Source organism: Silene latifolia, chromosome 7 (genome assembly GCF_048544455.1).
Source record: "Silene latifolia isolate original U9 population chromosome 7, ASM4854445v1, whole genome shotgun sequence".
NCBI classification, from domain to species: Eukaryota; Viridiplantae; Streptophyta; class Magnoliopsida; order Caryophyllales; family Caryophyllaceae; genus Silene; species Silene latifolia.
The window spans coordinates 15,596,203-15,624,062 of NC_133532.1; the positions used below are offsets into that span (position 1 = coordinate 15,596,203).

A 27,860-nucleotide genomic window follows, 5' to 3' on the forward strand; every position below is an offset into this window, starting at 1 on the left:
ACAAGAGGGAGCTGAATCGTCAGATATAAAAAGCCATAAGTGCATAGGAATAAGGCATACCTTTCTCGGCCTTTTGGCTAAGATCAAGTGTAGTATCTGTTCTTATCAGTTTAATATCTGATATGTGGGCCAATGGCTCACACGATATTAAATTAATTTTTTAAGGGGGAAAGTCCACCACAGTAGCTTGCTATTGGGGCTTTCGAGCGTCTCCCTGCGTTGCACTACAAAGACGGGCCAGGCGTACCCCCTCCATATCTAGTCCACTTTGGTTTCGCGTTTTTCACCACCCCTCCATGTCTCGTTCAGTTTGGTCTCACTTTTTTCACCTCGGCTAGAATAGAATAATATATCCAAATGTATATGTGACTTTCCTTATTTTCTTCCTTGGTCGGTCGACCGCGTGCAAAATTAATCAAATATGTATATTACGAGATTTTTCCATACGTAGGTACCGTGAAATGTTGAAGGTTCCCATGATATTCGGGTATTTTCCATGACGTATCCCCCGCGGGGAAGAAAGGTTTACGTAACGGGCATGCAGATTACTTAAGGAATAAAAAAAGTATAACGGGGCTAAGTAAATCCCACATCGAGAAAACATGGATAGGTTTAACCGTTAATAAGCCCCTGCTTGACACTTGATTATTGCCGAGCTCGAGAATAACATGAGCTTGTAACCCGAGTGGGGGCTCGAGGTGACGGAACATGGACTCATTGCTTGGGTCGGGTCTTTGGGTCAGCTGTATGCTGGCTCGCCCTCTCCAAGTTGGGAGTCGGTGCCCTCGGCACGGCCGAAGGGCCGAGTCGACGGGGCCCTAGAGGGGAGGGGACCGCGTGAGGCTGGTTTCACAGAGCAACGAGCACCTCCCGCTCTCGTCAGTGGAAGGATAAGGAGCCGGTGCTGCCCGGGCCCATTAGTACCTGTTCAGCTGAGATCTCCAATGAACCACCACCTTTTTCTTTTCTTTTTCAAACCCCCGACCCCCTGAGAGGCCCGACGACGCTCTTTGACGGTCCCTCACGACGGGGGAAAAAACAAACTAAAAGAGAAGCTACTAACCGAACAAGCTAAGCGAAGCCACCCGCGATGGATGTTTACGAGAACCACCGCCTTTTTCGCTGCTAAGTAAAAAAGAGCTCGTTATTCATAATACCGAGCCGACGGCAGTCTCGCACATTTGAAAAATAAATCCGAAAAAAAAAAAAAGGAAATACAGAAAATCGGGTAAACGAGCCCGTTCCGTATAGCGCACTTTTGAAAACGAACGATTTGAATCTAAAAGGAATAGCTACAACCCGGGAAAGGGTAGCCATTTTGTAGGGAGGAGTTAATATGGGTGAAAGACCGTCAATTCTACTCTTCAAAAAATTATGGCCAGGCGTGCGAAGATGTTTATTTATTTATTTACACAATAATTTTCGTAAGTTGGTCTCGAAAAGCCCGAATTTTTCTATGGGTTTCGCCGTCGCAACGTGCTTTGCCTATTCCGTATAGTAAGCCTATTACTTGTTAGCTCTTCATGGTTTTTGAGCTACGTCCCCTGGCGGTGGTAGTAGAATAATGCGGCTAATGTTAATAGTCTACATTATTATACCAATAGAAAATATTGATCTCACAAACCATATCCAACGTCGAGCAAGATCGCCGGTTCCGTATACAAGAAACTCCCTGCCTTGTCATATATAATAACAAAGAGAAATGTCCCACATCGGCCGTGAAACAAGAGGGAGCTGAATCGTCAGATATAAAAAGCCATAAGTGCATAGGAATAAGGCATACCTTTCTCGGCCTTTTGGCTAAGATCAAGTGTAGTATCTGTTCTTATCAGTTTAATATCTGATATGTGGGCCAATGGCTCACACGATATTAAATTAATTTTTAAGGGGAAAGTCCACCACGGTAGCTTGCTATTGGGGCTTTCGAGCGTCTCCGTGCGTTGCACTACAAAGACGGGCCGGGCGTACCCCTCCATATCTAGTCCACTTTGGTTTCGCGTTTTTCACCACCCCTCCATGTCTCGTTCAGTTTGGTCTCACTTTTTTCACCTCGGCTAGAATAGAATAATATATCCAAATGTATATGTGACTTTCCTTATTTTCTTCCTTGGTCGGTCGACCGCGTGCAAAATTAATCAAATATGTATATTACGAGATTTTTCCATACGTAGGTACCGTGAAATGTTGAAGGTTCCCATGATATTCGGGTATTTTCCATGACGTATCCCCCGCGGGGAAGAAAGGTTTACGTAACGGGCATGCAGATTACTTAAGGAATAAAAAAAGTATAACGGGGCTAAGTAAATCCCACATCGAGAAAACATGGATAGGTTTAACCGTTAATAAGCCCCTGCTTGACACTTGATTATTGCCGAGCTCGAATAACATGAGCTTGTAACAGAAGTGGGGGCTCAGGTGACGGAACATGGACTCCATTTGCTTGGGTCGGGTCTTTGGGTCACCGTTGTATCTTTGGCTCGCCCTCTCCAAGTTGGGAGTCGGTGCCCTCGGCACGGCCGAAGGGCCGAGTCGACGGGGCCCTAGAGTGGAGGGGACGCGTGAGGTGGTTTCACGAGCAACGAGCACCTCCCGCTCTCGTCGGTGGAAGGATAACGAGCCGGTCTTTGCCGGGCCCATTAGTACTCATTGGTGAGATCTCAATGAACCACCACCTTTTTCTTTTCTTTTTCAAACCCCGAGCCCCCCGAGAGGCACGACGACGCTCTTTGACGGTCCCTCACGACGGGGAAAAAACAAACTAAAAGAGAAGCTACTAACAAGAACAAGCTAAGCGAAGCCACCCCAGTGATGGATGTTTACGAGAACCACCGCCACCCCATTTTGCTAAGTAAAAAAGAGCTCGTTATTCATAATACCAGAGCCGACGGCGATCTCGCACATTTGAAAAATAAATCGAAAAAAAAAAAAAAAAAAAAAAGGAAATACGAGAAAATCGTAAACGAGCAGTTCCGTATAGCGCACTTTTGAAAACGAACGATTTGAATCTAAAAGGAATAGCTACAACCCGGGAAAGGGTAGCCATTTTGTAGGGAGGAGTTAATATGGGTGAAAGACCGTCAATTCTACTCTTCAAAAAATTATGGCCAGGCGTGCGAAGATGTTTATTTATTTATTTACACAATAATTTTCGTAAGTTGGTCTCGAAAAGCCCGAATTTTTCTATGGGTTTCGCCGTCGCAACGTCTTTGCCTATTCCGTATAGTAAGCCTATTACTTGTTAGCTCTTCATGGTTTTTGAGCTACGTCCCCTGGCGGTGGTAGTAGAATAATGCGGCTAATGTTAATAGTCTACATTATTATACCAATAGAAAATATTGATCTCACAAACCATATCCAACGTCGAGCAAGATCGCCGGTTCCGTATACAAGAAACTCCCTGCCTTGTCATATATAATAACAAAGAGAAATGTCCCACATCGGCCGTGAAACAAGAGGGAGCTGAATCGTCAGATATAAAAAGCCATAAGTGCATATGAATAAGGCATACCTTTCTCGGCCTTTTGGCTAAGATCAAGTGTAGTATCTGTTCTTATCAGTTTAATATCTGATATGTGGGCCAATGGCTCACACGATATTAAATTAATTTTTTAAGGGGGAAAGTCCACCACAGTAGCTTGCTATTGGGGCTTTCGAGCGTCTCCCGTGCGTTGCACTACAGCACGGGCCAGGCGTACCCCTCCATATCTAGTCCACTTTGGTTTCGCGTTTTTCACCACCCCTCCATGTCTCGTTCAGTTTGGTCTCACTTTTTTCACCTCGGCTAGAATAGAATAATATATCCAAATGTATATGTGACTTTCCTTATTTTCTTCCTTGGTCGGTCGACCGCGTGCAAAATTAATCAAATATGTATATTACGAGATTTTTCCATACGTAGGTACCGTGAAATGTTGAAGGTTCCCATGATATTCGGGTATTTTCCATGACGTATCCCCCGCGGGGAAGAAAGGTTTACGTAACGGGCATGCAGATTACTTAAGGAATAAAAAAAGTATAACGGGGCTAAGTAAATCCCACATCGAGAAAACATGGATAGGTTTTAGTTAATAAGCCCCGCTGACACTTGATTATTGCCGAGCTCGATAACATGAGCTTGTAACCCGAGTGGGGGCTCAGGTGACGGAACATGGACTCATTTGCTTGGGTCGGGTCTTTGGTCGGTCATCTTTGGCTCGCCCTCTCCAAGTTGGGAGTCGGTGCCTCGCACGGCCGAAGGGCCGAGTCGACGGGGCCCTAGAGGGGAGGGGACCGCGTGAGGCTGGTTTCACAGAGCAACGAGCACCTCCCGCTCTCGTCAGTGGAAGGATAAGGAGCCGGTGCTGCCCGGGCCCATTAGTACCTGTTCAGCTGAGATCTCCAATGAACCACCACCTTTTTCTTTTCTTTTTCAAACCCCGGCCCCTCGAGAGGCCCGACGACGCTCTTTGACGGTCCCTCACGACGGGGAAAAAACAAACTAAAAGAGAAGCTACTAACCGAACAAGCTAAGCGAAGCCACCCCGCATGATGGATGTTTACGAGAACCACCGCCTTTTTTTTGCTAAGTAAAAAAGAGCTCGTTATTCATAATACCGAGCCGACGGCGATCTCGCACATTTGAAAAATAAATCCGAAAAAAAAAAAAAGGAAATACTGAGAAAATCGGTAAACGAGCCGTTCCGTATAGCGCACTTTTGAAAACGAACGATTTGAATCTAAAAGGAATAGCTACAACCCGGGAAAGGGTAGCCATTTTGTAGGGAGGAGTTAATATGGGTGAAAGACCGTCAATTCTACTCTTCAAAAATTATGGCGGGCGTGCGAAGATGTTTATTTATTTATTTACACAATAATTTTCGTAAGTTGGTCTCGAAAAGCCCGAATTTTTCTATGGGTTTCGCCGTCGCAACGTCTTTGCCTATTCCGTATAGTAAGCCTATTACTTGTTAGCTCTTCATGGTTTTTGAGCTACGTCCCCTGGCGGTGGTAGTAGAATAATGCGGCTAATGTTAATAGTCTACATTATTATACCAATAGAAAATATTGATCTCACAAACCATATCCAACGTCGAGCAAGATCGCCGGTTCCGTATACAAGAAACTCCCTGCCTTGTCATATATAATAACAAAGAGAAATGTCCCACATCGGCCGTGAAACAAGAGGGAGTGAATCGTCGAGATATAAAAAGCCATAAGTGCATAGGAATAAGGCATACCTTTCTCGGCCTTTTGGCTAAGATCAAGTGTAGTATCTGTTCTTATCGGTTTAATATCGATATGTGGGCCAATGGCTCACACGATATTAAATTAATTTTTAAGGGGAAAGTCCACCACGGTAGCTTGCTATTGGGGCTTCGAGCGTCTCCGTGCGTTGCACTAAAGACGGGCGGCGTGCCCCTCCATATCTAGTCCACTTTGGTTTCGCGTTTTTCACCACCCCTCCATGTCTCGTTCAGTTTGGTCTCACTTTTTTCACCTCGGCTAGAATAGAATAATATATCCAAATGTATATGTGACTTTCCTTATTTTCTTCCTTGGTCGGTCGACCGCGTGCAAAATTAATCAAATATGTATATTACGAGATTTTTCCATACGTAGGTACCGTGAAATGTTGAAGGTTCCCATGATATTCGGGTATTTTCCATGACGTATCCCCCGCGGGGAAGAAAGGTTTACGTAACGGGCATGCAGATTACTTAAGGAATAAAAAAAGTATAACGGGGCTAAGTAAATCCCACATCGAGAAAACATGGATAGGTTTAACCGTTAATAAGCCCCTGCTTGACACTTGATTATTGCCGAGCTCAGTAACATGAGCTTGTAACCGAGTGGGGGCTCGAGGTGACGGAACATGGACTCATTTGCTTGGGTCGGGTCTTTGGGTGTTGTATCTTTGGCTCGCTCCCTCCAAGTTGGGAGTCGGTGCCCTCGGCACGGCCGAAGGGCCGAGTCGACGGGGCCCTAGAGGGGAGGGGACCGCGTGAGGCTGGTTTCACAGAGCAACGAGCACCTCCCGCTCTCGTCAGTGGAAGGATAAGGAGCCGGTGCTGCCCGGGCCCATTAGTACTGTTCAGCTGAGATCTCCAATGAACCACCACCTTTTTCTTTTCTTTTTCAAACCCCGAGCCCCCGAGAGGCACGACGACGCTCTTTGACGGTCCCTCACGACGGGGAAAAAACAAACTAAAAGAGAAGCTACTAACCGAACAAGCTAAGCGAAGCCACCCATGATGGATGTTTACGAGAACCACCGCCTTTTTCTCTGCTAAGTAAAAAAGAGCTCGTTATTCATAATACCGAGCCGACGGCAGTCTCGCACATTTGAAAAATAAATCCGAAAAAAAAAAAAAAAGGAAATACAGAAAATCGGGTAAACGAGCCCGTTCCGTATAGCGCACTTTTGAAAACGAACGATTTGAATCTAAAAGGAATAGCTACAACCCGGGAAAGGGTAGCCATTTTGTAGGGAGGAGTTAATATGGGTGAAAGACCGTCAATTCTACTCTTCAAAAAATTATGGCGGGCGTGCGAAGATGTTTATTTATTTATTTACACAATAATTTTCGTAAGTTGGTCTCGAAAAGCCCGAATTTTTCTATGGGTTTCGTCGCACGCAACGTCTTTGCCTATTCCGTATAGTAAGCCTATTACTTGTTAGCTCTTCATGGTTTTTGAGCTACGTCCCCTGGCGGTGGTAGTAGAATAATGCGGCTAATGTTAATAGTCTACATTATTATACCAATAGAAAATATTGATCTCACAAACCATATCCAACGTCGAGCAAGATCGCCGGTTCCGTATACAAGAAACTCCCTGCCTTGTCATATATAATAACAAAGAGAAATGTCCCACATCGGCCGTGAAACAAGAGGGAGCTGAATCGTCAGATATAAAAAGCCATAAGTGCATAGGAATAAGGCATACATTTCTCGGCCTTTTGGCTAAGATCAAGTGTAGTATCTGTTCTTATCAGTTTAATATCTGATATGTGGGCCAATGGCTCACACGATATTAAATTAATTTTTAAGGGGAAAGTCCACCACAGTAGCTTGCTATTGGGGCTTTCGGCGTCTCCGTGCGTTGCACTACAAAGACGGGCCGGCGTACCCCTCCATATCTAGTCCACTTTGGTTTCGCGTTTTTCACCACCCCTCCATGTCTCGTTCAGTTTGGTCTCACTTTTTTCACCTCGGCTAGAATAGAATAATATATCCAAATGTATATGTGACTTTCCTTATTTTCTTCCTTGGTCGGTCGACCGCGTGCAAAATTAATCAAATATGTATATTACGAGATTTTTCCATACGTAGGTACCGTGAAATGTTGAAGGTTCCCATGATATTCGGGTATTTTCCATGACGTATCCCCCGCGGGGAAGAAAGGTTTACGTAACGGGCATGCAGATTACTTAAGGAATAAAAAAAGTATAACGGGGCTAAATAAATCCCACATCGAGAAAACATGGATAGGTTTAACCGTTAATAAGCCCCTGCTTGACACTTGATTATTGCCGAGCTCGATTAACATGAGCTTGTAACCCGAGTGGGGGCTCCGAGGTGACGGAACATGGACTCATTTGCTTGGGTCGGGTCTTTGGGTCGGTGTATCGGCTCGCCCTCTCCAAGTTCGGAGTCGGTGCCCTCGGCACGGCCGAAGGGCCGAGTCGACGGGGCCCTAGAGGGGAGGGGACCGCGTGAGGCTGGTTTCACAGAGCAACGAGCACCTCCCGCTCTCGTCAGTGGAAGGATAACGAGCCGGTGCTGCCCGGGCCCATTAGTACTTGTTGGTGAGATCTCAATGAACCACCACCTTTTTCTTTTCTTTTTCAAACCCCGCCCCCGAGAGGCCCGACGACGCTCTTTGACGGTCCCTCACGACGGGGAAAAAACAAACTAAAAGAGAAGCTACTAACAAGAACAAGCTAAGCGAAGCCACCCCATGATGGATGTTTACGAGAACCACCGCCTTTTTTTGCTAAGTAAAAAGAGCTCGTTATTCATAATACCGAGCCGACGGCGATCTCGCACATTTGAAAAATAAATCCGAAAAAAAAAAAAAAAAGGAAATACGAGAAAATCGGGTAAACGAGCCGTTCCGTATAGCGCACTTTTGAAAACGAACGATTTGAATCTAAAAGGAATAGCTACAACCCGGGAAAGGGTAGCCATTTTGTAGGGAGGAGTTAATATGGGTGAAAGACCGTCAATTCTACTCTTCAAAAAATTATGGCCAGGCGTGCGAAGATGTTTATTTATTTATTTACACAATAATTTTCGTAAGTTGGTCTCGAAAAGCCCGAATTTTTCTATGGGTTTCGCCGTCGCAACGCGTCTTTGCCTATTCCGTATAGTAAGCCTATTACTTGTTAGCTCTTTATGGTTTTTGAGCTACGTCCCCTGGCGGTGGTAGTAGAATAATGCGGCTAATGTTAATAGTCTACATTATTATACCAATAGAAAATATTGATCTCACAAACCATATCCAACGTCGAGCAAGATCGCCGGTTCCGTATACAAGAAACTCCCTGCCTTGTCATATATAATAACAAAGAGAAATGTCCCACATCGGCCGTGAAACAAGAGGGAGCTGAATCGTCAGATATAAAAAGCCATAAGTGCATAGGAATAAGGCATACCTTTCTCGGCCTTTTGGCTAAGATCAAGTGTAGTATCTGTTTTATCGTTTAATATCCGATATGTGGGCCAATGGCTCACACGATATTAAATTAATTTTTTAAGGGGGAAAGTCCACCACAGTAGCTTGCTATTGGGGCTTTCGAGCGTCTCCCTGCGTTGCACTACAAAGACGGCCAGGCGTACCCCTCCATATCTAGTCCACTTTGGTTTCGCGTTTTTCACCACCCCTCCATGTCTCGTTCAGTTTGGTCTCACTTTTTTCACCTCGGCTAGAATAGAATAATATATCCAAATGTATATGTGACTTTCCTTATTTTCTTCCTTGGTCGGTCGACCGCGTGCAAAATTAATCAAATATGTATATTACGAGATTTTTCCATACGTAGGTACCGTGAAATGTTGAAGGTTCCCATGATATTCGGGTATTTTCCATGACGTATCCCCGCGGGAAGAAAGGTTTACGTAACGGGCATGCAGATTACTTAAGGAATAAAAAAAGTATAACGGGGCTAAATAAATCCCACACCGAGAAAACATGGATAGGTTTAACCGTTAATAAGCCCCTGCTTGACACTTGATTATTGCCGAGCTCAGTAACATGAGCTTGTAACCCGAGTGGGGGCTCCGAGGTGACGGAACATGGACTCGCTTTGCTTGGGTCGGGTCTTTGGGTCACCAGATCTTTGGCTCGCCCTCTCCAAGTTCGGAGTCGGTGCCCTCGGCCGGAAGAAGGGCCGAGTCGACGGGGCCCTAGAGGGGAGGGGACCGCGTGAGGTGGTTTCACGAGCAACGAGCACCTCCCGCTCTCGTCGGTGGAAGGATAACGAGCCGGTGCTGCCCGGGCCCATTAGTACCTGTTCAGCTGAGATCTCCAATGAACCACCACCTTTTTCTTTTCTTTTTCAAACCCCCGACCCCCTGAGAGGCACGACGACGCTCTTTGACGGTCCCTCACGACGGGGGAAAAAACAAACTAAAAGAGAAGCTACTAACCGAACAAGCTAAGCGAAGCCACCCATGATGGATGTTTACGAGAACCACCGCCTTTTTTTGCTAAGTAAAAAAGAGCTCGTTATTCATAATACCGAGCCGACGATAGATCTCGCACATTTGAAAAATAAATCCGAAAAAAAAAAAAAAAAAATACTGAGAAAATCGGGTAAACGAGCCGTTCGTATAGCGCACTTTTGAAAACGAACGATTTGAATCTAAAAGGAATAGCTACAACCCGGGAAAGGGTAGCCATTTTGTAGGGAGGAGTTAATATGGGTGAAAGACCGTCAATTCTACTCTTCAAAAAATTATGGCCAGGCGTGCGAAGATGTTTATTTATTTATTTACACAATAATTTTCGTAAGTTGGTCTCGAAAAGCCCGAATTTTTCTATGGGTTTCGCCGTCGCAACGTGCTGCCTATTCCGTATAGTAAGCCTATTACTTGTTAGCTCTTTATGGTTTTTGAGCTACGTCCCCTGGCGGTGGTAGTAGAATAATGCGGCTAATGTTAATAGTCTACATTATTATACCAATAGAAAATATTGATCTCACAAACCATATCCAACGTCGAGCAAGATCGCTAGGTTCGTATACAAGAAACTCCCCGCCTTGTCATATATAATAACAAAGAGAAATGTCCCACATCGGCCGTGAAACAAGAGGGAGCTGAATCGTCAGATATAAAATGCCATAAGTGCATAGGAATAAGGCATACCTTTCTCGGCCTTTTGGCTAAGATCAAGTGTAGTATCTGTTCTTATCAGTTTAATATCTGATATGTGGGCCAATGGCTCACACGATATTAAATTAATTTTTTAAGGGGGAAAGTCCACCACAGTAGCTTGCTATTGGGGCTTTCGAGCGTCTCCCGTGCGTTGCACTACAGCACGGGCCAGGCGTACCCCTCCATATCTAGTCCACTTTGGTTTCGCGTTTTTCACCACCCCTCCATGTCTCGTTCAGTTTGGTCTCACTTTTTTCACCTCGGCTAGAATAGAATAATATATCCAAATGTATATGTGACTTTCCTTATTTTCTTCCTTGGTCGGTCGACCGCGTGCAAAATTAATCAAATATGTATATTACAAGATTTTTCCGTACGTAGGTACCGTGAAATGTTGAAGGTTCCCATGATATTCGGGTATTTTCCATGACGTATCCCCCGCGGGGAAGAAAGGTTTACGTAACGGGCATGCAGATTACTTAAGGAATAAAAAAAGTATAACGGGGCTAAATAAATCCCACACCGAGAAAACATGGATAGGTTTAACCGTTAATAAGCCCCTGCTTGACACTTGATTATTGCCGAGCTCAGTAACATGAGCTTGTAACCCGAGTGGGGGCTCCGAGGTGACGGAACATGGACTCCGCTGCTTGGGTCGGGTCTTTGGGTCAGCTGTATGCTGGCTCGCCCTCTCCAAGTTGGGAGTCGGTGCCCTCGGCACGGCCGAAGGGCCGAGTCGACGGGGCCCTAGAGTGGAGGGGACCGCGTGAGGTTGGTTTCACAGAGCAACGAGCACCTCCCGCTCTCGTCAGTGGAAGGATAACGAGCCGGTGCTGCCCGGGCCCATTAGTACCTGTTCAGCTGAGATCTCCAATGAACCACCACCTTTTTTCTTTTCTTTTTCAAACCCCGAGGCCCCCCGAGAGGCACGACGACGCTCTTTGACGGTCCCTCACGACGGGGGAAAAACAAACTAAAAGAGAAGCTACTAACCGAACAAGCTAAGCGAAGCCACCCCGCAGTGGATGTTTACGAGAACCACCGCCTTTTTCGCTGCTAAGTAAAAAAGAGCTCGTTATTCATAATACCGAGCCGACGGCAGTCTCGCACATTTGAAAAATAAATCCAAAGAAAAAAAAAAAAAAAAGGAAATACTGAAAATCGGGTAAACGAGCCCGTTCCGTATAGCGCACTTTTGAAAACGAACGATTTGAATCTAAAAGGAATAGCTACAACCCGGGAAAGGGTAGCCATTTTGTAGGGAGGAGTTAATATGGGTGAAAGACCGTCAATTCTACTCTTCAAAAAATTATGGCCAGGCGTGCGAAGATGTTTATTTATTTATTTACACAATAATTTTCGTAAGTTGGTCTCGAAAAGCCCGAATTTTTCTATGGGTTTCGCCGTCGCAACGTCTTCGCCTATTCCGTATAGTAAGCCTATTACTTGTTAGCTCTTCATGGTTTTTGAGCTACGTCCCCTGGCGGTGGTAGTAGAATAATGCGGCTAATGTTAATAGTCTACATTATTATACCAATAGAAAATATTGATCTCACAAACCATATCCAACGTCGAGCAAGATCGCCGGTTCCGTATACAAGAAACTCCCTGCCTTGTCATATATAATAACAAAGAGAAATGTCCCACATCGGCCGTGAAACAAGAGGGAGCTGAATCGTCAGATATAAAAAGCCATAAGTGCATAGGAATAAGGCATACCTTTCTCGGCCTTTTGGCTAAGATCAAGTGTAGTATCTGTTCTTATCGTTTAATATCGATATGTGGGCCAATGGCTCACACGATATTAAATTAATTTTTTAAGGGGGAAAGTCCACACGAGTAGCTTGCTATTGGGGCTTTCGAGCGTCTCCCGTGCGTTGCACTACAAAGACGGCCAGGCGTACCCCTCCATATCTAGTCCACTTTGGTTTCGCGCTTTTCACCACCCCTCCATGTCTCGTTTGGTTTGGTCTCACTTTTTTCACCTCGGCTAGAATAGAATAATATATCCAAATGTATATGTGACTTTCCTTATTTTCTTCCTTGGTCGGTCGACCGCGTGCAAAATTAATCAAATATGTATATTACGAGATTTTTCCATACGTAGGTACCGTGAAATGTTGAAGGTTCCCATGATATTCGGGTATTTTCCATGACGTATCCCCGCTGGGAAGAAAGGTTTACGTAACGGGCATGCAGATTACTTAAGGAATAAAAAAAGTATAACGGGGCTAAATAAATCCCACATCGAGAAAACATGGATAGGTTTAACCGTTAATAAGCCCCTGCTTGACACTTGATTATTGCCGAGCTCAAGAACATGAGCTTGTAACCCGAGTGGGGCTCCGAGGTGACGGAACATGGACTCATTTTGCTTGGGTCGGGTCTTTGGGTCCCCGTATCTTTGGCTCGCCCTCTCCAAGTTGGGAGTCGGTGCCCTCGGCACGGCCGAAGGGCCGAGTCGACGGGGCCCTAGAGGGGAGGGGACCGCGTGAGGCTGGTTTCACAGAGCAACGAGCACCTCCCGCTCTCGTCAGTGGAAGGATAACGAGCCGGTGCTGCCCGAGCCCATTAGTACCTGTTCAGCTGAGATCTCCAATGAACCACCACCTTTTTCTTTTCTTTTTCAAACCCCCGACCCCCTGAGAGGCCCGACGACGCTCTTTGACGGTCCCTCACAACGGGGGAAAAAACAAACTAAAAGAGAAGCTACTAACCGAACAAGCTAAGCGAAGCCACCCCGCAGTGGATGTTTACGAGAACCACCGCCTTTTTTATTTGCTAAGTAAAAAAGAGCTCGTTATTCATAATACCGAGCCGACGGCAGTCTCGCACATTTGAAAAATAAATCCGAAAAAAAAAAAAAAAGGAAATACGTAAAATCGGGTAAACGAGCCGTTCCGTATAGTGCACTTTTGAAAACGAACGATTTGAATCTAAAAGGAATAGCTACAACCCGGGAAAGGGTAGCCATTTTGTAGGGAGGAGTTAATATGGGTGAAAGACCGTCAATTCTACTCTTCAAAAAATTATGGCCAGGCGTGCGAAGATGTTTATTTATTTATTTACACAATAATTTTCGTAAGTTGGTCTCGAAAAGCCCGAATTTTTCTATGGGTTTCGCCGTCGCAACGTGCTGCCTATTCCGTATAGTAAGCCTATTACTTGTTAGCTCTTCATGGTTTTTGAGCTACGTCCCCTGGCGGTGGTAGTAGAATAATGCGGCTAATGTTAATAGTCTACATTATTATACCAATAGAAAATATTGATCTCACAAACCATATCCAACGTCGAGCAAGATCGCCGGTTCCGTATACAAGAAACTCCCTGCCTTGTCATATATAATAACAAAGAGAAATGTCCCACATCGGCCGTGAAACAAGAGGGAGCTGAATCGTCAGATATAAAAAGCCATAAGTGCATAGGAATAAGGCATACCTTTCTCGGCCTTTTGGCTAAGATCAAGTGTAGTATCTGTTCTTATCAGTTTAATATCTGATATGTGGGCCAATGGCTCACACGATATTAAATTAATTTTTTAAGGGGGAAAGTCCACACAAGTAGCTTGCTATTGGGGCTTTCGAGCGTCTCCCGTGCGTTGCACTACAGCACGGGCCAGGCGTACCCCTCCATATCTAGTCCACTTTGGTTTCGCGTTTTTCACCACCCCTCCATGTCTCGTTCAGTTTGGTCTCACTTTTTTCACCTCGGCTAGAATAGAATAATATATCCAAATGTATATGTGACTTTCCTTATTTTCTTCCTTGGTCGGTCGACCGCGTGCAAAATTAATCAAATATGTATATTACGAGATTTTTCCATACGTAGGTACCGTGAAATGTTGAAGGTTCCCATGATATTCGGGTATTTTCCATGACGTATCCCCCGCGGGGAAGAAAGGTTTACGTAACGGGCATGCAGATTACTTAAGGAATAAAAAAAGTATAACGGGGCTAAATAAATCCCACATCGAGAAAACATGGATAGGTTTAACCGTTAATAAGCCCCTGCTTGACACTTGATTATTGCCGAGCTCAGTAACATGAGCTTGTAACCCGAGTGGGGGCTCCGAGGTGACGGAACATGGACTCCGCTGCTTGGGTCGGGTCTTTGGGTCAGCTGTATGCTGGCTCGCCCTCTCCAAGTTGGGAGTCGGTGCCCTCGGCACGGCCGAAGGGCCGAGTCGACGGGGCCCTAGAGGGGAGGGGACCGCGTGAGGCTGGTTTCACAGAGCAACGAGCACCTCCCGCTCTCGTCAGTGGAAGGATAACGAGCCGGTGCTGCCCGAGCCCATTAGTACCTGTTCAGCTGAGATCTCCAATGAACCACCACCTTTTTCTTTTCTTTTTCAAACCCCCGACCCCCTGAGAGGCCCGACGACGCTCTTTGACGGTCCCTCACAACGGGGGAAAAAACAAACTAAAAGAGAAGCTACTAACCGAACAAGCTAAGCGAAGCCACCCCGCAGTGGATGTTTACGAGAACCACCGCCTTTTTCGCTGCTAAGTAAAAAAGAGCTCGTTATTCATAATACCGAGCCGACGGCAGTCTCGCACATTTGAAAAATAAATCCGAAAAAAAAAAAAGGAAATACAGAAAATCGGGTAAACGAGCCCGTTCCGTATAGTGCACTTTTGAAAACGAACGATTTGAATCTAAAAGGAATAGCTACAACCCGGGAAAGGGTAGCCATTTTGTAGGGAGGAGTTAATATGGGTGAAAGACCGTCAATTCTACTCTTCAAAAAATTATGGCCAGGCGTGCGAAGATGTTTATTTATTTATTTACACAATAATTTTCGTAAGTTGGTCTCGAAAAGCCCGAATTTTTCTATGGGTTTCGCCGTCGCAACGTGCTGCCTATTCCGTATAGTAAGCCTATTACTTGTTAGCTCTTCATGGTTTTTGAGCTACGTCCCCTGGCGGTGGTAGTAGAATAATGCGGCTAATGTTAATAGTCTACATTATTATACCAATAGAAAATATTGATCTCACAAACCATATCCAACGTCGAGCAAGATCGCGGTTGGTTATACAAGAAACTCCCCGCCTTGTCATATATAATAACAAAGAGAAATGTCCCACATCGGCCGTGAAACAAGAGGGAGCTGAATCGTCAGATATAAAAAGCCATAAGTGCATAGGAATAAGGCATACCTTTCTCGGCCTTTTGGCTAAGATCAAGTGTAGTATCTGTTCTTATCAGTTTAATATCTGATATGTGGGCCAATGGCTCACACGATATTAAATTAATTTTTTAAGGGGGAAAGTCCACCACAGTAGCTTGCTATTGGGGCTTTCGAGCGTCTCCCGTGCGTTGCACTACAGCACGGGCCAGGCGTACCCCTCCATATCTAGTCCACTTTGGTTTCGCGTTTTTCACCACCCCTCCATGTCTCGTTCAGTTTGGTCTCACTTTTTTCACCTCGGCTAGAATAGAATAATATATCCAAATGTATATGTGACTTTCCTTATTTTCTTCCTTGGTCGGTCGACCGCCGTGCTGCAAAATTAATCAAATATGTATATTACGAGATTTTTCCATACGTAGGTACCGTGAAATGTTGAAGGTTCCCATGATATTCGGGTATTTTCCATGACGTATCCCCCGCGGGGAAGAAAGGTTTACGTAACGGGCATGCAGATTACTTAAGGAATAAAAAAAGTATAACGGGGCTAAATAAATCCCACATCGAGAAAACATGGATAGGTTTAACCGTTAATAAGCCCCTGCTTGACACTTGATTATTGCCGAGCTCAGTAACATGAGCTTGTAACCCGAGTGGGGGCTCCGAGGTGACGGAACATGGACTCCATTTGCTTGGGTCGGGTCTTTGGGTGTTGATATCTTGGCTCGCCCTCTCCAAGTTGGGAGTCGGTGCCTCGGCACGGCCGAAGGGCCGAGTCGACGGGGCCCTAGAGGGGAGGGGACCGCGTGAGGCTGGTTTCACAGAGCAACGAGCACCTCCCGCTCTCGTCAGTGGAAGGATAACGAGCCGGTGCTGCCCGGGCCCATTAGTACTGCTCAATTTGAGATCTCCAATGAACCACCACCTTTTTCTTTTCTTTTTCAAACCCCCGACCCCCTGAGAGGCCCGACGACGCTCTTTGACGGTCCCTCACAACGGGGGAAAAAACAAACTAAAAGAGAAGCTACTAACCGAACAAGCTAAGCGAAGCCACCCCGCAGTGGATGTTTACGAGAACCACCGCCTTTTTCGCTGCTAAGTAAAAAAGAGCTCGTTATTCATAATACCGAGCCGACTAGCGATCTCGCACATTTGAAAAATAAATCCGAAAAAAAAAAAAAAAAGGAAAATCGAAAATCGGGTAAACGAGCCCGTTCCGTATAGTGCACTTTTGAAAACGAACGATTTGAATCTAAAAGGAATAGCTACAACCCGGGAAAGGGTAGCCATTTTGTAGGGAGGAGTTAATATGGGTGAAAGACCGTCAATTCTACTCTTCAAAAAATTATGGCCAGGCGTGCGAAGATGTTTATTTATTTATTTACACAATAATTTTCGTAAGTTGGTCTCGAAAAGCCCGAATTTTTCTATGGGTTTCGCCGTCGCAACGTGCTGCCTATTCCGTATAGTAAGCCTATTACTTGTTAGCTCTTCATGGTTTTTGAGCTACGTCCCCTGGCGGTGGTAGTAGAATAATGCGGCTAATGTTAATAGTCTACATTATTATACCAATAGAAAATATTGATCTCACAAACCATATCCAACGTCGAGCAAGATCGCCGGTTCCGTATACAAGAAACTCCCTGCCTTGTCATATATAATAACAAAGAGAAATGTCCCACATCGGCCGTGAAACAAGAGGGAGTGAATCGTCGGATATAAAAAGCCATAAGTGCATAGGAATAAGGCATACCTTTCTCGGCCTTTTGGCTAAGATCAAGTGTAGTATCTGTTCTTATCAGTTTAATATCTGATATGTGGGCCAATGGCTCACACGATATTAAATTAATTTTTTAAGGGGGAAAGTCCACCGCAGTAGCTTGCTATTGGGGCTTTCGAGCGTCTCCCGTGCGTTGCACTACAAAGACGGCCAGGCGTACCCCCCTCCATATCTAGTCCACTTTGGTTTCGCGTTTTTCACCACCCCTCCATGTCTCGTTCAGTTTGGTCTCACTTTTTTCACCTCGGCTAGAATAGAATAATATATCCAAATGTATATGTGACTTTCCTTATTTTCTTCCTTGGTCGGTCGACCGCGTGCAAAATTAATCAAATATGTATATTACGAGATTTTTCCATACGTAGGTACCGTGAAATGTTGAAGGTTCCCATGATATTCGGGTATTTTCCATGACGTATCCCCCGCGGGGAAGAAAGGTTTACGTAACGGGCATGCAGATTACTTAAGGAATAAAAAAAGTATAACGGGGCTAAATAAATCCCACATCGAGAAAACATGGATAGGTTTAACCGTTAATAAGCCCCTGCTTGACACTTGATTATTGCCGAGCTCAAGAACATGAGCTTGTAACCCGAGTGGGGGCTCCGAGGTGACGGAACATGGACTCCATTTGCCTGGGTCGGGTCTTTGGGGGTTGTATCTTTGGCTCGCCCTCTCCAAGTTGGGAGTCGGTGCCCTCGGCACGGCCGAAGGGCCGAGTCGACGGGACCCTATAGTGGAGGGGACCGCGTAAGGCTGGTTTCACAGAGCAACGAGCACCTCCCGCTCTCGTCAGTGGAAGGATAACGAGCCGGTGCTGCCCGGGCCCATTAGTACTGTTCACCGAGATCTCCAATGAACCACCACCTTTTTATTTTCTTTTTCAAACCCCGACCCCCTCGAGAGGCCCGACGACGCTCTTTGACGGTCCCTCACGACGGGGAAAAAACAAACTAAAAGAGAAGCTACTAACCGAACAAGCTAAGCGAAGCCACCCCCTTGATGGATGTTTACGAGAACCACCGCCTTTTCATTTGCTAAGTAAAAAATAGCTCGTTATTCATAATACCGAGCCGACGCGATCTCGCACATTTGAAAAATAAATCCGAAAAAAAAAAAAAAAAGGAAATAGAAAATCGGGTAAACGAGCCCGTTCCGTATAGCGCACTTTTGAAAACGAACGATTTGAATCTAAAAGGAATAGCTACAACCCGGGAAAGGGTAGCCATTTTGTAGGGAGGAGTTAATATGGGTGAAAGACCGTCAATTCTACTCTTCAAAAAATTATGGCCAGGCGTGCGAAGATGTTTATTTATTTATTTACACAATAATTTTCGTAAGTTGGTCTCGAAAAGCCCGAATTTTTCTATGGGTTTCGCCGTCGCAACGTGCTGCCTATTCCGTATAGTAAGCCTATTACTTGTTAGCTCTTCATGGTTTTTGAGCTACGTCCCCTGGCGGTGGTAGTAGAATAATGCGGCTAATGTTAATAGTCTACATTATTATACCAATAGAAAATATTGATCTCACAAACCATATCCAACGTCGAGCAAGATCGCCGGTTCCGTATACAAGAAACTCCCTGCCTTGTCATATATAATAACAAAGAGAAATGTCCCACATCGGCCGTGAAACAAGAGGGAGCTGAATCGTCAGATATAAAAAGCCATAAGTGCATAGGAATAAGGCATACCTTTCTCGGCCTTTTGGCTAAGATCAAGTGTAGTATCTGTTCTTATCAGTTTAATATCTGATATGTGGGCCAATGGCTCACACGATATTAAATTAATTTTTTAAGGGGGAAAGTCCACCGCAGTAGCTTGCTATTGGGGCTTTCGAGCGTCTCCCGTGCGTTGCACTACAGCACGGGCCAGGCGTACCCCTCCATATCTAGTCCACTTTGGTTTCGCGTTTTTCACCACCCCTCCATGTCTCGTTCAGTTTGGTCTCACTTTTTTCACCTCGGCTAGAATAGAATAATATATCCAAATGTATATGTGACTTTCCTTATTTTCTTCCTTGGTCGGTCGACCGCGTGCAAAATTAATCAAATATGTATATTACGAGATTTTTCCATACGTAGGTACCGTGAAATGTTGAAGGTTCCCATGATATTCGGGTATTTTCCATGACGTATCCCCCGCGGGGAAGAAAGGTTTACGTAACGGGCATGCAGATTACTTAAGGAATAAAAAAAGTATAACGGGGCTAAATAAATCCCACATCGAGAAAACATGGATAGGTTTAACCGTTAATAAGCCCCCGCTGACACTTGATTATTGCCGAGCTCAAGAACATGAGCTTGTAACCCGAGTGGGGGCTCCGAGGTGACGGAACATGGACTCGCCATTTGCTTGGGTCGGGTCTTTGGGTCACCAGTTGTATCTTTGGCTCGCCCTCTCCAAGTTGGGAGTCGGTGCCTCGGCACGGCCGAAGGGCCGAGTCGACGGGGCCCTAGAGGGGAGGGGACCGCGTGAGGCGGTTTCACGAGCAACGAGCACCTCCCGCTCTCGTCAGTGGAAGGATAACGAGCCGGTGCTGCCCGGGCCCATTAGTACCTGTTCAGCTGAGATCTCCAATGAACCACCACCTTTTTCTTTTCTTTTTCAAACCCCCGACCCCCTGAGAGGCCCGACGACGCTCTTTGACGGTCCCTCACGACGGGGGAAAAAACAAACTAAAAGAGAAGCTACTAACCGAACAAGCTAAGCGAAGCCACCCCGCAGTGGATGTTTACGAGAACCACCGCCTTTTTCGCTGCTAAGTAAAAAAGAGCTCGTTATTCATAATACCGAGCCGACGGCAGTCTCGCACATTTGAAAAATAAATCCGAAAAAAAAAAAAAAGGAAATACAGAAAATCGGGTAAACGAGCCCGTTCCGTATAGCGCACTTTTGAAAACGAACGATTTGAATCTAAAAGGAATAGCTACAACCCGGGAAAGGGTAGCCATTTTGTAGGGAGGAGTTAATATGGGTGAAAGACCGTCAATTCTACTCTTCAAAAAATTATGGCCAGGCGTGCGAAGATGTTTATTTATTTATTTACACAATAATTTTCGTAAGTTGGTCTCGAAAAGCCCGAATTTTTCTATGGGTTTCGCCGTCGCAACGTGCTGCCTATTCCGTATAGTAAGCCTATTACTTGTTAGCTCTTCATGGTTTTTGAGCTACGTCCCCTGGCGGTGGTAGTAGAATAATGCGGCTAATGTTAATAGTCTACATTATTATACCAATAGAAAATATTGATCTCACAAACCATATCCAACGTCGAGCAAGATCGCCGGTTCCGTATACAAGAAACTCCCTGCCTTGTCATATATAATAACAAAGAGAAATGTCCCACATCGGCCGTGAAACAAGAGGGAGCTGAATCGTCAGATATAAAAAGCCATAAGTGCATAGGAATAAGGCATACCTTTCTCGGCCTTTTGGCTAAGATCAAGTGTAGTATCTGTTCTTATCAGTTTAATATCTGATATGTGGGCCAATGGCTCACACGATATTAAATTAATTTTTTAAGGGGGAAAGTCCACCGCAGTAGCTTGCTATTGGGGCTTTCGAGCGTCTCCCGTGCGTTGCACTACAAAGACGGGCCGGCGTACCCCTCCATATCTAGTCCACTTTGGTTTCGCGTTTTTCACCACCCCTCCATGTCTCGTTCAGTTTGGTCTCACTTTTTTCACCTCGGCTAGAATAGAATAATATATCCAAATGTATATGTGACTTTCCTTATTTTCTTCCTTGGTCGGTCGACCGCGTGCAAAATTAATCAAATATGTATATTACGAGATTTTTCCATACGTAGGTACCGTGAAATGTTGAAGGTTCCCATGATATTCGGGTATTTTCCATGACGTATCCCCGCGGGGGAAGAAAGGTTTACGTAACGGGCATGCAGATTACTTAAGGAATAAAAAAAGTATAACGGGGCTAAATAAATCCCACATCGAGAAAACATGGATAGGTTTAAGCGTTAATAAGCCCCTGCTTGACACTTGATTATTGCCGAGCTCAGTAACATGAGCTTGTAACCCGAGTGGGGGCTCCGAGGTGACGGAACATGGACTCATTTGCTTGGGTCGGGTCTTTGGGTCACCGTATCTTTGGCTCGCCCTCTCCAAGTTGGGAGTCGGTGCCTCGGCACGGCCGAAGGGCCGAGTCGACGGAGCCCTAGAGGGGAGGGGACCGCGTGAGGCTGGTTTCACAGAGCAACGAGCACCTCCCGCTCTCGTCAGTGGAAGGATAACGAGCCGGTGCTGCCCGGGCCCATTAGTACCTGTTCAGCTGAGATCTCCAATGAACCACCACCTTTTTCTTTTCTTTTTCAAACCCCCGACCCCCGAGAGGCCCGACGACGCTCTTTGACGGTCCCTCACGACGGGGAAAAAACAAACTAAAAGAGAAGCTACTAACCGAACAAGCTAAGCGAAGCCACCCCCATGATGGATGTTTACGAGAACCACCGCCTTTTTCGCTGCTAAGTAAAAAAGAGCTCGTTATTCATAATACCGAGCCGACGGCAGTCTCGCACATTTGAAAAATAAATCCGAAAAAAAAAAAAAGGAAATACAGAAAATCGGGTAAACGAGCCCGTTCCGTATAGCGCACTTTTGAAAACGAACGATTTGAATCTAAAAGGAATAGCTACAACCCGGGAAAGGGTAGCCATTTTGTAGGGAGGAGTTAATATGGGTGAAAGACCGTCAATTCTACTCTTCAAAAAATTATGGCCAGGCGTGCGAAGATGTTTATTTATTTATTTACACAATAATTTTCGTAAGTTGGTCTCGAAAAGCCCGAATTTTTCTATGGGTTTCGCCGTCGCAACGTGCTGCCTATTCCGTATAGTAAGCCTATTACTTGTTAGCTCTTCATGGTTTTTGAGCTACGTCCCCTGGCGGTGGTAGTAGAATAATGCGGCTAATGTTAATAGTCTACATTATTATACCAATAGAAAATATTGATCTCACAAACCATATCCAACGTCGAGCAAGATCGCCGGTTCCGTATACAAGAAACTCCCTGCCTTGTCATATATAATAACAAAGAGAAATGTCCCACATCGGCCGTGAAACAAGAGGGAGTGAATCGTCGGATATAAAAAGCCATAAGTGCATAGGAATAAGGCATACCTTTCTCGGCCTTTTGGCTAAGATCAAGTGTAGTATATCTGTTCTTATCAGTTTAATATCTGATATGTGGGCCAATGGCTCACACGATATTAAATTAATTTTTTAAGGGGGAAAGTCCACCACAGTAGCTTGCTATTGGGGCTTTCGAGCGTCTCCCTGCGTTGCACTACAAAGCACGGGCCAGGCGTACCCCTCCATATCTAGTCCACTTTGGTTTCGCGTTTTTCACCACCCCTCCATGTCTCGTTCAGTTTGGTCTCACTTTTTTCACCTCGGCTAGAATAGAATAATATATTCAAATGTATATGTGACTTTCCTTATTTTCTTCCTTGGTCGGTCGACCGCGTGCAAAATTAATCAAATATGTATATTACGAGATTTTTCCATACGTAGGTACCGTGAAATGTTGAAGGTTCCCATGATATTCGGGTATTTTCCATGACGTATCCCCCGCGGGGAAGAAAGGTTTACGTAACGGGCATGCAGATTACTTAAGGAATAAAAAAAGTATAACGGGGCTAAATAAATCCCACATCGAGAAAACATGGATAGGTTTAACCGTTAATAAGCCCCTGCTTGACACTTGATTATTGCCGAGCTCGAATAACATGAGCTTGTAACCCGAGTGGGGGCCCGAGGTGACGGAACATGGACTCCGCTTGGGTCGGGTCTTTGGGTCACCAGATCTTTGGCTCGCCCTCTCCAAGTTGGGAGTCGGTGCCCTCGGCACGGCCGAAGGGCCGAGTCGACGGGGCCCTAGAGGGGAGGGGACCGCGTGAGGCTGGTTTCACAGAGCAACGAGCACCTCCCGCTCTCGTCAGTGGAAGGATAACGAGCCGGTGCTGCCCGGGCCCATTAGTACCTGTTCAGCTGAGATCTCCAATGAACCACCACCTTTTTCTTTTCTTTTTCAAACCCCCGACCCCCTGAGAGGCCCGACGACGCTCTTTGACGGTCCCTCACGACGGGGGAAAAAACAAACTAAAAGAGAAGCTACTAACCGAACAAGCTAAGCGAAGCCACCCCATAGATGGATGTTTACGAGAACCACCGCCTTTTTTTTGCTAAGTAAAAAAGAGCTCGTTATTCATAATACCGAGCCGACGGCAGTCTCGCACATTTGAAAAATAAATCCGAAAAAAAAAAAAAAAAAAAGGAAATACAGTAAAATCGGGTAAACGAGCCGTTCCGTATAGCGCACTTTTGAAAACGAACGATTTGAATCTAAAAGGAATAGCTACAACCCGGGAAAGGGTAGCCATTTTGTAGGGAGGAGTTAATATGGGTGAAAGACCGTCAATTCTACTCTTCAAAAAATTATGGCCAGGCGTGCGAAGATGTTTATTTATTTATTTACACAATAATTTTCGTAAGTTGGTCTCGAAAAGCCCGAATTTTTCTATGGGTTTCGCCGTCGCAACGTCTTTCGCCTATTCCGTATAGTAAGCCTATTACTTGTTAGCTCTTCATGGTTTTTGAGCTACGTCCCCTGGCGGTGGTAGTAGAATAATGCGGCTAATGTTAATAGTCTACATTATTATACCAATAGAAAATATTGATCTCACAAACCATATCCAACGTCGAGCAAGATCGCCGGTTCCGTATACAAGAAACTCCCTGCCTTGTCATATATAATAACAAAGAGAAATGTCCCACATCGGCCGTGAAACAAGAGGGAGCTGAATCGTCAGATATAAAAAGCCATAAGTGCATAGGAATAAGGCATACCTTTCTCGGCCTTTTGGCTAAGATCAAGTGTAGTATCTGTTCTTATCAGTTTAATATCTGATATGTGGGCCAATGGCTCACACGATATTAAATTAATTTTTTAAGGGGGAAAGTCCACCACAGTAGCTTGCTATTGGGGCTTTCGAGCGTCTCCCGTGCGTTGCACTACAGCACGGGCCAGGCGTACCCCTCCATATCTAGTCCACTTTGGTTTCGCGTTTTTCACCACCCCTCCATGTCTCGTTCAGTTTGGTCTCACTTTTTTCACCTCGGCTAGAATAGAATAATATATCCAAATGTATATGTGACTTTCCTTATTTTCTTCCTTGGTCGGTCGACCGCGTGCAAAATTAATCAAATATGTATATTACGAGATTTTTCCATACGTAGGTACCGTGAAATGTTGAAGGTTCCCATGATATTCGGGTATTTTCCATGACGTATCCCCCGCGGGGAAGAAAGGTTTACGTAACGGGCATGCAGATTACTTAAGGAATAAAAAAAGTATAACGGGGCTAAATAAATCCCACATCGAGAAAACATGGATAGGTTTAACCGTTAATAAGCCCCTGCTTGACACTTGATTATTGCCGAGCTCAGTAACATGAGCTTGTAACCCGAGTGGGGGCTCCGAGGTGACGGAACATGGACTCCGCTGCTTGGGTCGGGTCTTTGGGTCAGCTGTATGCTGGCTCGCCCTCTCCAAGTTGGGAGTCGGTGCCCTCGGCACGGCCGAAGGGCCGAGTCGACGGGGCCCTAGAGGGGAGGGGACCGCGTGAGGCTGGTTTCACAGAGCAACGAGCACCTCCCGCTCTCGTCAGTGGAAGGATAACGAGCCGGTGCTGCCCGGGCCCATTAGTACCTGTTCAGCTGAGATCTCCAATGAACCACCACCTTTTTCTTTTCTTTTTCAAACCCCCGACCCCCTGAGAGGCCCGACGACGCTCTTTGACGGTCCCTCACGACGGGGGAAAAAACAAACTAAAAGAGAAGCTACTAACCGAACAAGCTAAGCGAAGCCACCCCGCAGATGGATGTTTACGAGAACCACCGCCTTTTTTCGCTAAGTAAAAAAGAGCTCGTTATTCATAATACCGAGCCGACGGCAGTCTCGCACATTTGAAAAATAAATCCGAAAAAAAAAAAGGAAATACAGAAAATCGGGTAAACGAGCCCGTTCCGTATAGCGCACTTTTGAAAAAGAACGATTTGAATCTAAAAGGAATAGCTACAACCCGGGAAAGGGTAGCCATTTTGTAGGGAGGAGTTAATATGGGGGAAAGACCGTCAATTCTACTCTTCAAAAAATTATGACGGGCGTGCGAAGATGTTTATTTATTTATTTACACAATAATTTTCGTAAGTTGGTCTCGAAAAGCCCGAATTTTTCTATGGGTTTCGCCGTCGCAACGTGCTGCCTATTCCGTATAGTAAGCCTATTACTTGTTAGCTCTTCATGGTTTTTGAGCTACGTCCCCTGGCGGTGGTAGTAGAATAATGCGGCTAATGTTAATAGTCTACATTATTATACCAATAGAAAATATTGATCTCACAAACCATATCCAACGTCGAGCAAGATCGCCGGCCCGTATACAAGAAACTCCCGCCTTGTCATATATAATAACAAAGAGAAATGTCCCACATCGGCCGTGAAACAAGAGGGAGCTGAATCGTCAGATATAAAAAGCCATAAGTGCATAGGAATAAGGCATACCTTTCTCGGCCTTTTGGCTAAGATCAAGTGTAGTATCTGTTTTATCGTTTAATATCGATATGTGGGCCAATGGCTCACACGATATTAAATTAATTTTTTAAGGGGGAAAGTCCACCACAAAGAGCTTGCTATTGGGGCTTTCGAGCGTCTCCCGTGCGTTGCACTACAAAGACGGGCCGGGCGTACCCCTCCATATCTAGTCCACTTTGGTTTCGCGTTTTTCACCACCCCTCCATGTCTCGTTCAGTTTGGTCTCACTTTTTTCACCTCGGCTAGAATAGAATAATATATCCAAATGTATATGTGACTTTCCTTATTTTCTTCCTTGGTCGGTCGACCGCGTGCAAAATTAATCAAATATGTATATTACGAGATTTTTCCATACGTAGGTACCGTGAAATGTTGAAGGTTCCCATGATATTCGGGTATTTTCCATGACGTATCCCCCGCGGGGAAGAAAGGTTTACGTAACGGGCATGCAGATTACTTAAGGAATAAAAAAAGTATAACGGGGCTAAATAAATCCCACATCGAGAAAACATGGATAGGTTTAACCGTTAATAAGCCCCTGCTTGACACTTGATTATTGCCGAGCTCAAGAACATGAGCTTGTAACCCGAGTGGGGGCCCGAGGTGACGGAACATGGACTCGCCGCTTGGGTCGGGTCTTTGGGTCACCAGATCGGCTCGCCCTCTCCAAGTTGGGAGTCGGTGCCCTCGGCACGGCCGAATGGCCGAGTCGACGGGGCCCTAGAGGGGAGGGGACCGCGTGAGGCTGGTTTCACAGAGCAACGAGCACCTCCCGCTCTCGTCAGTGGAAGGATAACGAGCCGGTGCTGCCCGGGCCCATTAGTACCTGTTCAGCTGAGATCTCCAATGAACCACCACGTGGATGTTTACGAGAACCACCGCCTTTTTCGCTGCTAAGTAAAAAAGAGCTCGTTATTCATAATACCGAGCCGACGGCAGTCTCGCACATTTGAAAAATAAATCCGAAAAAAAAATAGGAAATACCGAAAATCGGGTAAACGAGCCCGTTTCGTATAGCGCACTTTTGAAATCGAACGATTTGAATATAAAAGGAATAGCTACAACCCGGGAAAGGGTAGCCATTTTGTAGGGAGGAGTTAATATGGGTGAAAGACCGTCAATTCTACTCTTCAAAAAATTATGGCCAGGCGTGCGAAGATGTTTATTTATTTATTTACACAATAATTTTCGTAAGTTGGTCTCGAAAAGCCCGAATTTTTCTATGGGTTTCGCCGTCGCAACGTGCTGCCTATTCCGTATAGTAAGCCTATTACTTGTTAGCTCTTCATGGTTTTTGAGCTACGTCCCCTGGCGGTGGTAGTAGAATAATGCGGCTAATGTTAATAGTCTACATTATTATACCAATAGAAAATATTGATCTCACAAACCATATCCAACGTCGAGCAAGATCGCCGGTTCCGTATACAAGAAACTCCCTGCCTTGTCATATATAATAACAAAGAGAAATGTCCCACATCGGCCGTGAAACAAGAGGGAGCTGAATCGTCAGATATAAAAAGCCATAAGTGCATAGGAATAAGGCATACCTTTCTCGGCCTTTTGGCTAAGATCAAGTGTAGTATCTGTTCTTATCAGTTTAATATCTGATATGTGGGCCAATGGCTCACACGATATTAAATTAATTTTTTAAGGGGGAAAGTCCACCGCAGTAGCTTGCTATTGGGGCTTCCGAGCCGACGGCAGTCTCGCACATTTGAAAAATAAATCCGAAAAAAAAATAGGAAATACCGAAAATCGGGTAAACGAGCCCGTTTCGTATAGCGCACTTTTGAAATCGAACGATTTGAATATAAAAGGAATAGCTACAACCCGGGAAAGGGTAGCCATTTTGTAGGGAGGAGTTAATATGGGTGAAAGACCGTCAATTCTACTCTTCAAAAAATTATGGCCAGGCGTGCGAAGATGTTTATTTATTTATTTACACAATAATTTTCGTAAGTTGGTCTCGAAAAGCCCGAATTTTTCTATGG

At 45.2% G+C, this 27,860-nt stretch overlaps 16 non-coding genes and 1 pseudogene across 16 annotated transcripts; all 17 read left to right on the plus strand.

Moving 5' to 3' along the window:
* The first annotated feature begins 56 nt into the window (after positions 1-56).
* LOC141593693 (U2 spliceosomal RNA) lies at positions 57-252 on the plus strand. The gene has a single exon (XR_012521763.1). It is a non-coding gene; the product is annotated as a U2 spliceosomal RNA (small nuclear RNA).
* Positions 253-1,779: 1,527 nt separating this feature from the next.
* LOC141593776 (U2 spliceosomal RNA) lies at positions 1,780-1,973 on the plus strand. The gene has a single exon (XR_012521841.1). It is a non-coding gene; the product is annotated as a U2 spliceosomal RNA (small nuclear RNA).
* Positions 1,974-3,504: 1,531 nt separating this feature from the next.
* LOC141593587 (U2 spliceosomal RNA) lies at positions 3,505-3,700 on the plus strand. Its single transcript, XR_012521661.1, has one exon. It is a non-coding gene; the product is annotated as a U2 spliceosomal RNA (small nuclear RNA).
* Positions 3,701-5,212: 1,512 nt separating this feature from the next.
* LOC141593858 (U2 spliceosomal RNA) lies at positions 5,213-5,401 on the plus strand. Its single transcript, XR_012521917.1, has one exon. It is a non-coding gene; the product is annotated as a U2 spliceosomal RNA (small nuclear RNA).
* Positions 5,402-6,920: 1,519 nt separating this feature from the next.
* On the plus strand, positions 6,921-7,112 carry LOC141593800 (U2 spliceosomal RNA). The gene has a single exon (XR_012521862.1). It is a non-coding gene; the product is annotated as a U2 spliceosomal RNA (small nuclear RNA).
* A 1,519-nt stretch (positions 7,113-8,631) lies between these two features.
* Positions 8,632-8,824, plus strand: LOC141593835 (U2 spliceosomal RNA). The gene has a single exon (XR_012521895.1). It is a non-coding gene; the product is annotated as a U2 spliceosomal RNA (small nuclear RNA).
* A 1,518-nt stretch (positions 8,825-10,342) lies between these two features.
* Positions 10,343-10,538, plus strand: LOC141593598 (U2 spliceosomal RNA). The gene has a single exon (XR_012521672.1). It is a non-coding gene; the product is annotated as a U2 spliceosomal RNA (small nuclear RNA).
* A 1,532-nt stretch (positions 10,539-12,070) lies between these two features.
* LOC141593788 (U2 spliceosomal RNA) lies at positions 12,071-12,264 on the plus strand. The gene has a single exon (XR_012521852.1). It is a non-coding gene; the product is annotated as a U2 spliceosomal RNA (small nuclear RNA).
* A 1,525-nt stretch (positions 12,265-13,789) lies between these two features.
* Positions 13,790-13,985, plus strand: LOC141593645 (U2 spliceosomal RNA). The gene has a single exon (XR_012521719.1). It is a non-coding gene; the product is annotated as a U2 spliceosomal RNA (small nuclear RNA).
* Positions 13,986-15,507: 1,522 nt separating this feature from the next.
* LOC141593610 (U2 spliceosomal RNA) lies at positions 15,508-15,703 on the plus strand. Its single transcript, XR_012521685.1, has one exon. It is a non-coding gene; the product is annotated as a U2 spliceosomal RNA (small nuclear RNA).
* A 1,529-nt stretch (positions 15,704-17,232) lies between these two features.
* Positions 17,233-17,428, plus strand: LOC141593705 (U2 spliceosomal RNA). The gene has a single exon (XR_012521774.1). It is a non-coding gene; the product is annotated as a U2 spliceosomal RNA (small nuclear RNA).
* Positions 17,429-18,952: 1,524 nt separating this feature from the next.
* LOC141593657 (U2 spliceosomal RNA) lies at positions 18,953-19,148 on the plus strand. The gene has a single exon (XR_012521730.1). It is a non-coding gene; the product is annotated as a U2 spliceosomal RNA (small nuclear RNA).
* Positions 19,149-20,676: 1,528 nt separating this feature from the next.
* Positions 20,677-20,872, plus strand: LOC141593728 (U2 spliceosomal RNA). Its single transcript, XR_012521797.1, has one exon. It is a non-coding gene; the product is annotated as a U2 spliceosomal RNA (small nuclear RNA).
* Positions 20,873-22,393: 1,521 nt separating this feature from the next.
* Positions 22,394-22,592, plus strand: LOC141593740 (U2 spliceosomal RNA). The gene has a single exon (XR_012521808.1). It is a non-coding gene; the product is annotated as a U2 spliceosomal RNA (small nuclear RNA).
* Positions 22,593-24,121: 1,529 nt separating this feature from the next.
* On the plus strand, positions 24,122-24,317 carry LOC141593622 (U2 spliceosomal RNA). The gene has a single exon (XR_012521697.1). It is a non-coding gene; the product is annotated as a U2 spliceosomal RNA (small nuclear RNA).
* A 1,518-nt stretch (positions 24,318-25,835) lies between these two features.
* On the plus strand, positions 25,836-26,030 carry LOC141593847 (U2 spliceosomal RNA). Its single transcript, XR_012521906.1, has one exon. It is a non-coding gene; the product is annotated as a U2 spliceosomal RNA (small nuclear RNA).
* Positions 26,031-27,412: 1,382 nt separating this feature from the next.
* LOC141593823 (U2 spliceosomal RNA) lies at positions 27,413-27,578 on the plus strand (annotated as a pseudogene).
* Positions 27,579-27,860: the final 282 nt, after the last annotated feature.